Source organism: Dendrobates tinctorius, unplaced genomic scaffold (genome assembly GCF_039654945.1).
Source record: "Dendrobates tinctorius isolate UK_male_01 unplaced genomic scaffold, ASM3965494v1 ptg000023l, whole genome shotgun sequence".
In the NCBI taxonomy this organism is placed as follows: Eukaryota; Metazoa; Chordata; class Amphibia; order Anura; family Dendrobatidae; genus Dendrobates; species Dendrobates tinctorius.
Window position 1 is genome coordinate 10,978,520 of NW_027361691.1, and position 13,690 is coordinate 10,992,209.

General features: G+C 45.6%; 1 protein-coding gene across 8 annotated transcripts in view; it reads right to left on the reverse strand.

The window, feature by feature from the left end:
* The window catches only part of GRM5 (glutamate metabotropic receptor 5), a 443,426-nt gene that overhangs the window by 264,717 nt on the left and 165,019 nt on the right, over positions 1–13,690 (reverse strand). The gene's annotated exons all lie outside the window — the stretch shown is intronic.

A 13,690-nucleotide genomic window follows, 5' to 3' on the forward strand; every position in this document is an offset into this window, starting at 1 on the left:
AAGAAAATCAAGATTTTTTTTTTTGCATCATAACATTTGTCATGGCACAAGTTTTTCATTCATTTGTTTTTTTGCTTACAGAACTTTCTGTACATTTTGATCCCTTTTAATTTCAATATGTGTGAGATGGGATTAACAAAAAGAGCAATTCTGACATTGTTAATTCTATATATATATTTTTTTCTTGCAGCAGTCATTCTATGGGATAAATAATGATATTGAAGTATGATAGTACATGTCGCTATGGACACCTTCATGCCAAACGTGTCTCTTTTAAGAACGTTTAATTTTATCCAGATTTTTGTATTGGAAAAACTGGGATTGATGGGATGGCAGTGAATAAAGAAGGTCCCGGCACTCACATTCTTTTAATACAGTATACACATGGAAATCCAATTACACGGACGTTTCAGCCCATCCCCTTACTTTATTCCTGCTGCTCACCTAATATGCAATTTATTTTAGCTTTTTTGTATATTTGCTGTAAAGTTCCAGAGATACGGGCCTTATTATACAGTGCTACTTTCTATGGTCTTTTACAAAGGGGAGTGGCTCACAGAATCCTCTGGGGAGTGTCTTTAGGCTCCTCTTCATTATAACCCTGAAAGCCATGCCTCCTTAGTAAATACCCCCCCAAATTAACACTGAATAAGAGGCCCTTATATACTGAATTGTATGGTGGATTTACAGAAAACAAAAAAATGGAATACTCAAAGGAGCAGGAGGAGAAAAGACAATAACTAAAATTGCCCACTTTTGACCTGGTGACAGGTTCTTTTTAAACGCCTAAAAAACTTTTTTTTCCTTTTTTTACTATATATATATACAGTGGGGAAAAAAAGTATTTAGTCAGTCAGCAATAGTGCAAGTTCCACCACTTAAAAAGATGAGAGGCGTCTGTAATTTACATCATAGGTAGACCTCAACTATGGGAGACAAACTGAGAAAAAAAAATCCAGAAAATCACATTGTCTGTTTTTTTTTCATTTTATTTGCATATTATGGTGGAAAATAAGTATTTGGTCAGAAACAAGCAATCAAGATTTCTGGCTCTCACAGACCTGTAACTTCTTCTTTAAGAGTCTCCTCTTTCCTCCACTCATTACCTGTAGTAATGGCACCTGTTTAAACTTGTTATCAGTATAAAAAGACACCTGTGCACACCCTCAAACAGTCTGACTCCAAACTCCACTATGGTGAAGACCAAAGAGCTGTCAAAGGACACCAGAAACAAAATTGTAGCCCTGCACCAGGCTGGGAAGACTGAATCTGCAATAGCCAACCAGCTTGGAGTGAAGAAATCAACTGTGGGAGCAATAATTAGAAAATGGAAGACATACAAGACCACTGATAATCTCCCTCGATCTGGTGCTCCACGCAAAATCCCACCCCGTGGGGTCAGAATGATCACAAGAACGGTGAGCAAAAATCCCAGAACCACGCGGGGGGACCTATTGAATGAACTGCAGAGAGCTGGGACCAATGTAACAAGGCCTACCATAAGTAACACACTACGCCACCATGGACTCAGATCCTGCAGTGCCAGACGTGTCCCACTGCTTAAGCCTGTACATGTCCGGGCCCGTCTGAAGTTTGCTAGAGAGCATTTGGATGATCCAGAGGAGTTTTGGGAGAATGTCCTATGGTCTGATGAAACCAAACTGGAACTGTTTGGTAGAAACACAACTTGTCGTGTTTGGAGGAAAAAGAATACTGAGTTTCATCAATCAAACACCATACCTACTGTAAAGCATGGTGGTGGAAACATCATGCTTTGGGGCTGTTTCTCTGCAAAGGGGCCAGGACGACTGATCCGGGTACATGAAAGAATGAATGGGGCCATTTATCATGAGATTTTGAGTGCAAACCTCCTTCCATCAGCAAGGGCATTGAAGATGAAATGTGGCTGGGTCTTTCAACATGACAATGATCCAAAGCACACCGCCAGGGCAACGAAGGAGTGGCTTCGTAAGAAGCATTTCAAGGTCCTGGAGTGGCCTAGCCAGTCTCCAGATCTCAACCCTATAGAAAACCTTTGGAGGGAGTTGAAAGTCCGTGTTGCCAAGCGAAAAGCCAAAAACATCACTGCTCTAGAGGAGATCTGCATGGAGGAATGGGCCAACATACCAACAACAGTGTGTAGCAACCTTGTGAAGACTTACAGAAAACGTTTGACCTCTGTCATTGCCAACAAAGGATATATCACAAAGTATTGAGATGAAATTTTGTTTCTGACCAAATACTTATTTTCCACCATAATATGCAAATAAAATGAAAAAAAAACAGACAATGTGATTTTCTGGATTTTTTTTTCTCAGTTTGTCTCCCATAGTTGAGGTCTACCTATGATGTAAATTACAGACGCCTCTCATCTTTTTAAGTGGTGGAACTTGCACTATTGCTGACTGACTAAATACTTTTTTTCCCCACTGTATATATATATATATATATATATATATATATATAATCATTAGTCTCCCAAGGGGCCTGGAATATGAGATCCAATGATCGCTTAGGTAATACACTGCGCTAATTATGTAGTGCAATACATAATGGGCTATCCATCCATCCAAGAAAAAGTGAAAACAGCACCGCCACAACTGCAGCAATCAATCACCTCAACCCGGTGTCCAGTGACGCTGCAAGCTTACACCTGAGATTTCGGGTGCTCACCAAGAATAATACAGTGTTTGCGGATCTTGGTAAAAAGAAAGGAGATGGCACTCACCAATCTTCAAAGTCCAAAGGGACCCGAAGAAGCGCAACAGCGTCGTCAACCGCTCACTCCTTTCCCAGGTTCTCTCGGTGAAGATGTGTTAATCGTCATGTAATAAAGTGTGGACTTTGAAGATTGGTGAGTGCCACCTCCTTTCTTTTTACCAAGCTACATAATAGGTTACTTTATCCTAGCAATGTAAGACTGGTAGTCAATCAGGTCCTGATTTTTGCTGCATTATTCAGATCAGATGTACAATATGGCAGACTCAGAGGCCATTCCATTGTCAGGCCTCTTGTTGCCATAGGATCCGATTGTACAGTGAGGGTGCTGATGAACTGACAGAGGTAACCTCTCCCTCTGTCATACTCATGTGCTGCTATCACAGTTGATACAGGCATAAATAGGGTTAAGCTGATGGGATCGATGAGAACATTAATACTAGAGGTTACAGCTGTGCCTGTGATCAGCGTGACAGATATATCCATCACGGAGCACACACTGACAAGAGCTCATAAAATTCACAAAAAAGAGGTCCTATCAATTACTATAAAAAAAAGTTTGGATTTTCTTGCCCGGTGTAAATACCGCTGTTCTCCTGAATCTGACATTGCTTTTCCTTTGTTCCTGCTCCTCTCCGTTTCTCAGATATGAACCAGCTTCTTTGCAGGAAAGTTTAATCTTATTGACCAAGTAGGTGTGGTCCTCTTTTCTGTGGGCGTCTTCATGAGAATCCTTCCTTCTTAGGCCTCTTTCACACATCCGGATTTTGCTGTCAGGCGCAATCCGGCATGTGTGTAAAGAAACGGATCCGGTTTTTTTCTCAGCCGGATGTGTTTTTTTGTCATTGAATAGCACATGCGCCGGATCGCGCCGCATGTGCTTCTGTTTGTTCCGGTTTTTACCGGATCCGGCTGAAATCTGCTGTCCGGCGGCCGGACAGAACGCGTGCTGCAACTTTTTTTGCCCGGCGAAAAAAGCCGGACATGTATGCATGCGGCACTTCCGGCTCTGTGGGCCAATGAAAGGCAATGGTAACGTCCGGCAGCCGGATCAGGCTTTTACCTGATCCGGCCAACGCTTTCAGTTTTCATCCTCTGCGCATGCCCGGATATCTCCCTCACTCTCTCTCACTCTCTCTCTCTCGAAAAGTAGTCTTCCCCCGTACTGCGGTGACGACTGCCGAGTCCGCCGTAAGTTGCGCCGCAGCTACTTCCGCTGCCTCCGCTTCCGGCCGTCCGGCTTTTCGCCGCACACCGCCGGAATCTCCCTGACGGATGTGTGAAAGCAGCCTTAGCTAACAAGAACAGATTTATACACAGGGGAAGAGGAAGCCATATCTCAGGAACTGAGAGGCCCAGGAACAGACGAAAAACAGCACCGGATTCACGAGAACAGCGGCATCTACACCGGGTAAAAAAAATGCATACAGTATATATGGCAAGTGACAGCTCCTTTTTAAGTGAATTGGCTTAGTTGTAATACTAGCCGAAGCCTATAACCAGGTGTGGCGCTGTTTCTGAAAAAAAAAATCCCTTTGACTTGTGAACTGTTACCTGCATTACCAAGATACAATGGATGCATACCGCGTATCTACCAGCGCATACAGCGAACTGCTTAACAGAACATCTCAGGGAAATGATAAAACATCACCAGACGTTACAAACAAGAAAATAAACAACTGTAAAAATCCCGCACTTTGCACATACCCCATAGGATGACAATCAGGTTACACACTTCTGCTAAATGACACTCGCCTGTAGCCAAAACAAAAGAGCATTCTTCCAGCTTTATATATTGGCGTGTGCCGAGATAGATTACTGTTTAGAGATAGCAACCTGCCTGCCCTCTGGAGACCGTCTCCATCCTGCTCAAAGCCGAGCAGTCCAAGAATTGTGATGATATCAGAAACTTCTAATTCCGGCTTTTCTGCAGCGTTGGAATCACATTAATGCTTATTACACTGCTGGAGATACAGCGGCTTCTTCAGGGGTTTTATGCAAAGAGGACAATAAAAAGTTGTCCCCTTCTTAAGTTCAAATATAAAGTACATGAAAAGTTGAGCCACTTTCTAAAAACATCACTTGTCATATTACAGATTGTAGCAAGGTCCGGAGCTTTATTTATAATAGTGATGGCTTCAGAGCTGAAATCTCCCAGCATTTAGGAATGTTTGCGCAGAGCTTATTTTGGTGATTTGCATCCTGGGGATTGTTTTTATTCAGAAATTTAACACATTATATATTTACAGTCCACCTGTCCCATAGAAGCTGTTTGGGAGTGTCTGATAATCAGACTGTTTCTATTGACAAAAAGCAGAATTGCAAAAGTTTGCTCTACCAGTACTCTGAAGGCTGAGCTCTGTATAACCCTGCCCACGCCACTCATTGACAGCTTTCTGTGTACACTGTGCATAGACAGAAAGCTTCCAATCAGTAGTGGGGCGGGGTTATACAGAGCTAATGAATAAGGAGGACTACATAGCAGGGGGATAACTAGTCCTCTTGTGATAATCTCCTGCTAATAAACTCGTGATTTTATAAAATCTACACCAAGCAACCCAGTAAGTGGCACATCACTGGAATCTGCGTCTCTGTCGCAACATTGTGCTGCTCTCAGATTAGGTGGCAATAACTTTAGTGATATATAGATTGCTCTAAGCTTAAATACTGATGACTAGTGATGAGCCAGCACTAAAATGCTCGAGTGCTCGGTGCTCAAATATAGCTTTTTGGATGTTCAGATAGGTTTTACTTGAGTAACGAGTATAATGGACGTCAACAGAAGCATTTTTCCAGAAGACCCTAACAGGAGGGCCATAGGGGAGGCAAATCACTTAAATGGAAACAGTACTCAAATAGATTGGGAACAGCATGGGAAGATGACGCCTGGATGCATCTCTGACTCCCAGGTCCCTATGAGGAACTAAATAAGTAAATAATGTTAAAAAATGATGTGATTTTTGATAACCAGCCAAGGTAAAGCAACCAGCTGTGGGCTGATGTTGGGCTGGAAAGTCCCTGGTTTTTGGCCCTTTCCCAGTCTAAAAATACCAGTCAGTAGCCACCGCAGAACTGGCGCATCACTTTAGATGCGCCAATTCTGGCACTTTGCCCAGTTCTTCCTGATTTTCCCGATGCGGTTGCAATTTGGGTAATATTTTTTGGGGTTGATGTCAGTTGTGTAATATCCACTGGCCTCAACCCCAAGGGTTAGTAATGGAGAGGTGTTATCAAACACCCCCATTATTAACCCAGTAATCCAAAAATAATCCACGCACAGAGAAAAAAATGCTATATTTTTTGATTCCCGGGTTACTAATGGGGGTGTCTGATTGGGCTTGATGCCAACTGTTATCAGCCTTAAAAAAATATTACCCCAATTGCCACCACACCAGGGCAATTGGAAAGAGCTGGGCAAAAGCGCCAAAATTGGTGTATCTAATGGAGGCGCCAATTCTGAGATGGCTCCTGGCTGGTATTTTTAGGCTGGAAAGGGGCCAATATCTATGGACCTTCTCAGCCTGATAATATCAGCCTACAGCTGTCCGCTTTACCATGGCTGACTATCAAAAATAGGGGGAACCCCACATGATTTTTTAAAATTAATTATTTATTTAATAGGATTACGGTGTAAGGGGATGTATTATGTCCTTGCTTCTTAATGTGTGCTCTGTTTGATGTAATATTTTATTGCTGATTTGTGATACTGTAAAATGTCCCATGTATGTATTTATTGGTGCTGCTATGTACATAGTTTGCATAGGGAAAGTGTAGTACCTATATTCGGCCACTAGATGGGGCATTTTAGTTTACACTGTTTTAGATAGGAATCTCATATAGTGTATACATTTAAAAACAGGAGGCGTCATGTACTGTTAAGAAAGGAAGGCCTTCCTGATCTAGCTCAGTTGGGGCCTGGGTGCCCATAGCTCCCGCATGGGCCTTAGTACCCAGGAGTTGTTGCAGAGACCACGCAATGTTATGCTAAGTGAGAGCCCAGTCATCTGTAACTACAGGCCAGGAAAACCGCAAGACAGGACTACATTGCAGTGAGGTGCAGAAGCTAAAGGAAAGGCCAGGAGAGTACAGGGACACAGGAGACTCCAAGATGTGGCAACTTATCGCATGGGCTCATGCTTTCAGATTCGGGGCGATACAGCTGAGTGAATCCCCTACCACTGTGTGTGTAAGCGGAGAGGATGCTGTGATACCATCAGGGACGGTGGGTCCCTGTACTGTACTGGAGGCCATAGGAAGTACTGCAGGAGAAAACAGAACAGTACAGGAGGGCAGGTCGCTCACTCTGTGGCAGCTGACGTCAGGGGCTGAAGTTCTAGCGTCTGGGGTGAAACAGACTAAAGGATGCCTAACCGTAACAGAATTTGCCAGGGAGGATGCTGAAGAACCGTATGAGATGGTCCGTCCCGGGTACGTGCTGTGTCTCAGAGAGGAAAGCACAGGGAAAGAGGAAGATATGTACAATGTGAAGCCTGTAATTAATGCTGTGAAATACTTGGATGTGCTGAGAAATGGAAACAGTAAAGATGTTCAGTTTCAAGTTGAAATGGACTGTGTCTCAATTCTTGTTAATCGTCTACAGGCAGCCTTCAGTGGCACAGAAGAGAACCTGATGATGCTGGACCTAGAGACACAGGTATGCTGACTAAGAGGCACTATTTTCTTGCGAGCGGAGGCCAGGGTGTGATGGAGCAGAAGTCCTCAGCCACGACTACCACCCCGGCCGAACCTTACAACATCATGGGACAGAAAAACAGACAATTATGGTAAATTGTCGTTTTATTATTTTTGGTTTATTACAGGAGAACAAGGGCTTCAGAGGAATTAGGCGAGGTCGTAAGTATGGGTTAATTGAGATAATTAAAGGAGTCTGTGTCATTTTTTCAATTAAAGGACTTTATTCTTGGTGTCTGTGTTTTCATACAATGTGACTATGGGGTTTGTAATGGGGGCGTCTTGTAGATGACTCTCCATTACTAACCTCTGGGCTTGATGTCACCGGACAATACAAAGGTGACATCAACTGCCCCAACTATCACCCCACTTGCCAACGCTACAGGGCAAGTGGGAAGAGTCAACCAAAGTGCCAGAATAAGCGCATCTAATAGATGTGTCTTTTCTGGGCAGCTTCGGGTTGCTATTTGTGGACTGGGGGGGTCAATATCCTTGGCCCCTTACCAGCCTGAGAATATCAGCCCCCAGCTGTCTGCTTTAGCAAGGTTGGTTGTCAAAAGTGGGGGAAACCCCACACTGTTTTTTTTAGTTATTTATTTAAATAATATAAAAAAAGTACGGCACGGGGACCCCTTCATTCTTGATAACTAGCCTTGCTGAAGCTGACAGCTGAGGGTTACAGCCCCCAGCTGTGAGTTTTGCCTGGCTGGTTAACAAAAATACAGGGGAACTCACGCCGTTTTTTCTTAAATTATTTATCTACAGAGCAGGAGCGGCTGATGAATACACCCATCAGCCGCTCCTGCTCTCGCTGTTATTAGCGGCAGCAGGTGTCGGATGATAGGATCAGTAGTCTCATCAGCTGCCACCAGTGACCGGAGATAAGCTTTATACCTCCGATCATAGCTGAGCCCTCACGCTGTCTTCTGACAGCTACGGCTCTCTGACCAGCGGGGATGATTTCACTGCCGATCAGAAGCGGTGTTGGCCGCGCTGTCATGCAATTTACAGGGCAGCAAACATTGGATGTTCGGGCCCCCCATTCAAGTGAATGGGGTTCGGGCCCGGGTACTGTTCTGGTACCTGAACCCAAACTTTTTGTAACTGTTCGGCTGAACCCACCGGGACCCGAACATCCAGGTGTCTGCCCATCTCTAGTCATATCTACATCTTGAAATTCTCATTACTGTGGACACCGACTAAGGCTGCTTTCACACATCCGGCTTTTTGAATCCGGCACGATGCGGCGAAAAGTGTGAAAACCGGATCCGGAATTGGATCTGGTTTTGGCACATAGAATTTAATGATCGCCGCATCGTGTCGGAAGGACATGCGGCGCCACTGTTTTTAGCCGGAAACGGAAAACCTGCGCCGTCCGGCGTCAGCAAAAAATGTTGCCTGCAACTTTTTTGCAGCGCCGGAACGGCTTTTTCTACAGCGCATGCGCGGACACTGAGGTTTAACCCACAAGTGCCCGGCGCGCGTATCTCTCTCTCTCTCCCCCACATACCGCCGCCTCTCTCGTCCCCGGTGTGGCTCCTTTAAATGCTTTCCAAGCCGGATCAGGCACCACATCTGCATCCGGTGTCACCGCTGCAGGCCTGATCCGGCGGTCCGGCTTTCCACCGCACGCCGCCGGAACAAAACCACCGGATGTGTGAAAGCAGCCTAAGGATAATTCATCACTATCTAAAGCCTGGATAACTCTCTTATAGATACTTTGTAAATAATCTTGAAAAGAAAGGGAGTTATGAAATTAAAACCTTTCCCTTGTGCCCTCTCTCTTTCTCTGATATGTGGCGCTATATATCCAAGTATAATAAATAAATAATACAAGAAATGCTGCTTCTTCTGTGCCCAGGTCTTCATCAATCTTTCCCTTATAACAAAGCAATGAGAGCTCAGAACAGAACAAATGTCCCAAGTCTCTTTTGTACCAAACCCTGCAAACAAATAAATACATCACACCGTATAGAGCGGAGACCAAATACATTACTTGTGTTGGAGGAGCCGTATATCACACATATTGTACTAGTTTCCTTTGATAACACTTCTTGGAAAGTGATGTATTAAGTGGAAAGTACATTATAGTGGCTGTGCCTGTTTTCAAGACACTTTACAAGGAGTGTTATCACAAAAGGGATAATGGGTGTTATTCATCAAGTGGGAGCGAGTACTCGGGGGAGGATTGTCAGGACACATATAACAATCCGCCCCTATTCATGTTCTATGTTTCAATTATATCACACTGTAAGACCAAAAAAAAACACTTATCATTGCTCCATGTCATGATCCAGGACGGGATTTCGCTTTGACCCGTCCTGGTTAGACTATGGGTTAATTGTGCTGCCCCTCTCTGGCAGCAGGAGGCTATTTAGTGCTCACTGGACCTGGGTCCGGTGTCAGTTATACTCCTGCCCTCGGCTGAGTTAAGTGACCTCTTGTATACGTGTGCCTTGTGCCTGATATCTTGCTTGCTTGTTCGGTTGTGATCTGGTTCTGTCCCTGTTACGAGTTCTGCCTGACCCTCTTGTACTGCGCTACCTCTCGTGTATGACTCTCTGCTTGTGACCCGACTCCTCTCTGCTCGTCCCCTTGGTACCACGTCGCCCTCTTGTGTATGACCTTTGGCTCTGTCTGACTACCCGTCTGTTTGTCCCTCTGTGCCTCGTTTGCCCGGACTGCTGTGACCTCTGTTTTGCCTGACTCTGAGTTGTTTGTATGGTGTCCTGTCCTATCTGAATACAGGATGCTAAGCCCCTCCCCCTTGCAGTCACATGACCATAGGTCCCGTGCAGACTATTCAGTTTCAGTGTCCGCAGGTCCTATGCCTCTTTACCTTCCAGCACAGACCGGACCCTGACACTATTAGCCTGAAGCACGCCTGGTCACCTCTGCTGCCCTGCTCCCCAGGTAACTCTTAGCACTGCTTCTGTACTCAGGGCACGCACACTGGCTCTATGAGCAAGTGCAGTGCGGTGTCTCTGACATTATAACTGACCCATACCGGTTTTTTTTCTCTGCTCCCATTCACCTGTGTGTGTGATGGATCCTGTGCACACTCTTTCTGAGCAGGTAAAGCATCTGACGCAGATGTCTCAGAAACTCTTTGGAGAACAAAGAGTCCTGGCTCAGTCTCAGCAGCTGATCGCTGACACTGTGCAGGGGGTTCTTTCATGGGGGGCTCGGGATGTTACATTAATTTCCCCTGAGTCTCCAGTGAAGTTACCAGATACCTTTTCTGGAGATAAAAATAACTTCAGAGTTTTCAAGGAGGGCTGTAAGCTTTTTTTTTTCCTTAAGACCACACTCTTCTGGGGATGAAAGTCAGAGAGTGGGGGTCATTATGTCTCTGTTAAGGGGAGCCCCCCAAGCCTGGGCCTTCTCCCTTCCTACCACGGACCCTGAGCGTATGACTGTGGATGCATTTTTTGAGGCCCTGGGGCATATTTATGATGAGCCTGATCGGATGGGTATGGCTGAGGACAGGCTGATGAATGTTTGCCAGGGGAAACACTCAGCCGAGTGGTTTTGCTCAGAGTTCAGACGCTGGGCTGCTGAGGTCTGCTGGAACGACGCCGCTCTCCGGGGGTTGTTCCGTAGAGGCCTGTCTGAGCATCTGAAAGACGCCTTGGCTCTCCACCCCCCACCTGATGCCCTGGAGGAAGCTATGACACAGGCCGTCCGAATGGATCGCAGGTTACGGGCAAGGGGAGTGATACAAACCGAGACATCATTATTCTCCCAAGGAAGGGGAGCCAGTTCTTCATTGAAAATCACGGAGATGGGAACCATCAACCTTAAAGAGGAAGAAAGGAGACAACGGCACGTGAGAAAATGCTGTGTTCACAGTGGCGAGTCTGGACATGTGAAAAAGGATTGCCCCTCCCGGCCACTAACTAACAAGCGACTGAGCCCGGGTGATTATCGTGGAGGTCACCCAGGCTCTCAGGTACCCTTTTCTGCATTTTCTAAAATGTCATAGTGGAACTTTGTTGTGGGGGTGTCTCCACATCCACTTCTGCCTTCGTGGATTGCGGTTCATCATTGAACTTTATTGACAGTTAGGTTGGAGACTCCGATTCACCTTGTTGCTATTGACAAAACACCACTGGTTAAGAATGACATTGTGTTTTGTACGGAAGAGTTTCTCCTTAAAGTGAGTTCCTTACACCAGGAACGTATTTCATGTTTTGTAATGAACAACCTGCCTGCGGGACTGGTGTTGGGGTTCCCCTGGTTACAGCTGCATAATCCTGTGATTAATTGGGAATCTCGGGACATTGTTAAATGGGGTCCCTATTGCTCTGAGAAATGTCTTGTTTCTGTGTCTGTGTCGTCCGTGGGTCTAGAAGGCATTCCGGAGTGCCTGATAGATTATACTGACGTTTTCTCCGAAAAAGAGGCTGAGGTTTTACCACCACACCGCCCATTTGATTGTGCCATTGACCTGGTTCCAGGTGCTAAATTGCCCAAAGCCCGCCTGTATAACCTCTAGGGTCAGGAACGGGCTGCGATGAAGGAATATATTTCCGAGAGCCTCTGTAAGGGACATATTCGTCCTTCTGTTTCTCCTGTGGCGGCAGGGTTCTTTTTTGTAAAAAAAAAAAGACGGTGGTTTGCGCCCATGCCTCGATTTTCGTGAGTTAAATAAAATAACTGTGAGGAATACTTATCCCCTTCCACTTATTCCTGATTTATACAATCAGTTGTCCGGAGCTAAGTGGTTTTCGAAATTAGATCTACGGGGAGCGTATAACCTTATCCGAGTCCGGGACGGAGATGAATGGAAGACCGCTTTTCTCACTTCTGAAGGGTTGTTTGAAAATTTGGTCATGCCCTTCGGCCTGACCAACGCTCCAGCTGTCTTCCAAAATTTCATAAATCATGTGTTCTCCGATTTGATTGGACGTTTTATGGTGGTGTATTTGGATGACATTTTAATCTACTCGCCTGATAAACAGACTCACATTGGTCATGTTCGGGCAGTTCTCCAAAGGCTCAGGGAGAACTGTCTGTTTGCTAAACTTGAAAAATGTTTATTTTTTGTTCAGGAACTGTCCTTTCTGGGGTTCATCGTGTCTGCTGAAGGGTATCGCATGGATCCTAATAAGGTGCAGGCCATTCTCGAGTGGGTTCAACCGTGTGATTTGAAGGGTCTGCAACGTTTCCTAGGGTTCGCTAATTATTATCGGAAATTCATAAGGGGGTTCTCACAGGTGGTTAAACCCCTCACAGACATGACTCAAAAGGGGGCCGATATCAAGAATTGGTCAACCGCAGCGGTAGCGGCATTTCAGTTTTTGAAAAAATGTTTCATGTCGGCCCCGGTTCTTATCCAACCGGACCCCTCTGAACCATTTATTGTTGAGGTAGACGCCTCAGAGGTGGGGGCGGTATTGTCCCAGGGACCCGCCACTTTGACCAATTTAAGACCTTGCGCCTTTTTCTCAAAGAAGTTCTCCCCTGCGGAGAGAAACTATGATGTGGGGAATCGGGAACTTCTGGCCGTAAAATTGGCTTTTGCAGAATGGAGGCATTTTTTGGAGGGGGCTGTTCATCCTATAACGGTAATCACGGACCACAAAAACCTAGCTTACATTGAGTCAGCTAAAAGGTTGACTCCCAGACAGGCTAGATGGTCACTTTTTTTTTCCCGATTCAACTTCACGATCACTTTTCGACCAGGATCCAAGAATATCAGAGCCGATGCATTGTCACGCAGTCTTGATCCGGTTTCCCCCCCGGAACCTCCATCCTCCATTCTTCAGCCTGGGGTGGTGGTGGCAGAGGTTTCTAATGTGTTGGAACGGGAGATTCGAGAAGCCCAGGCTCTTGCACCTCCAGCTAAGCCGTTGGATAAACTTTTTGTGCCAGCTCAGTTTCGTCTCAAGGTCCTCCAGGAGTTCCATGACTCAGTTCTGGGTGGACATCCAGGGATCTCAGCGACCCGGAAGGCCATTGCTAGAATATTCTGGTGGTCTTCTTTAGCCTCTGATGTTGGGGAGTATGTGTCTGCGTGTGAGGTTTGTGCCCGTGCGAAAACTCTCCATAACCGGACGGCCGGGGAATTGGTACCACTGCCAATTCCTGAGAGACCATGGACTCATCTGTCCATGGATTTCATCACTAACCTTCCCCCTTCCAAGGGTAATACCGTGGTCTGGGTCGTAGTGGACAGGTTTAGTAAGCAGGCACATTTTGTACCTTTGGCAGCTCTACCTAATGCGGAAACATTGTCCAGATTGTTTGTGGAGCATGTGGTGCGGTTGCATGGGGT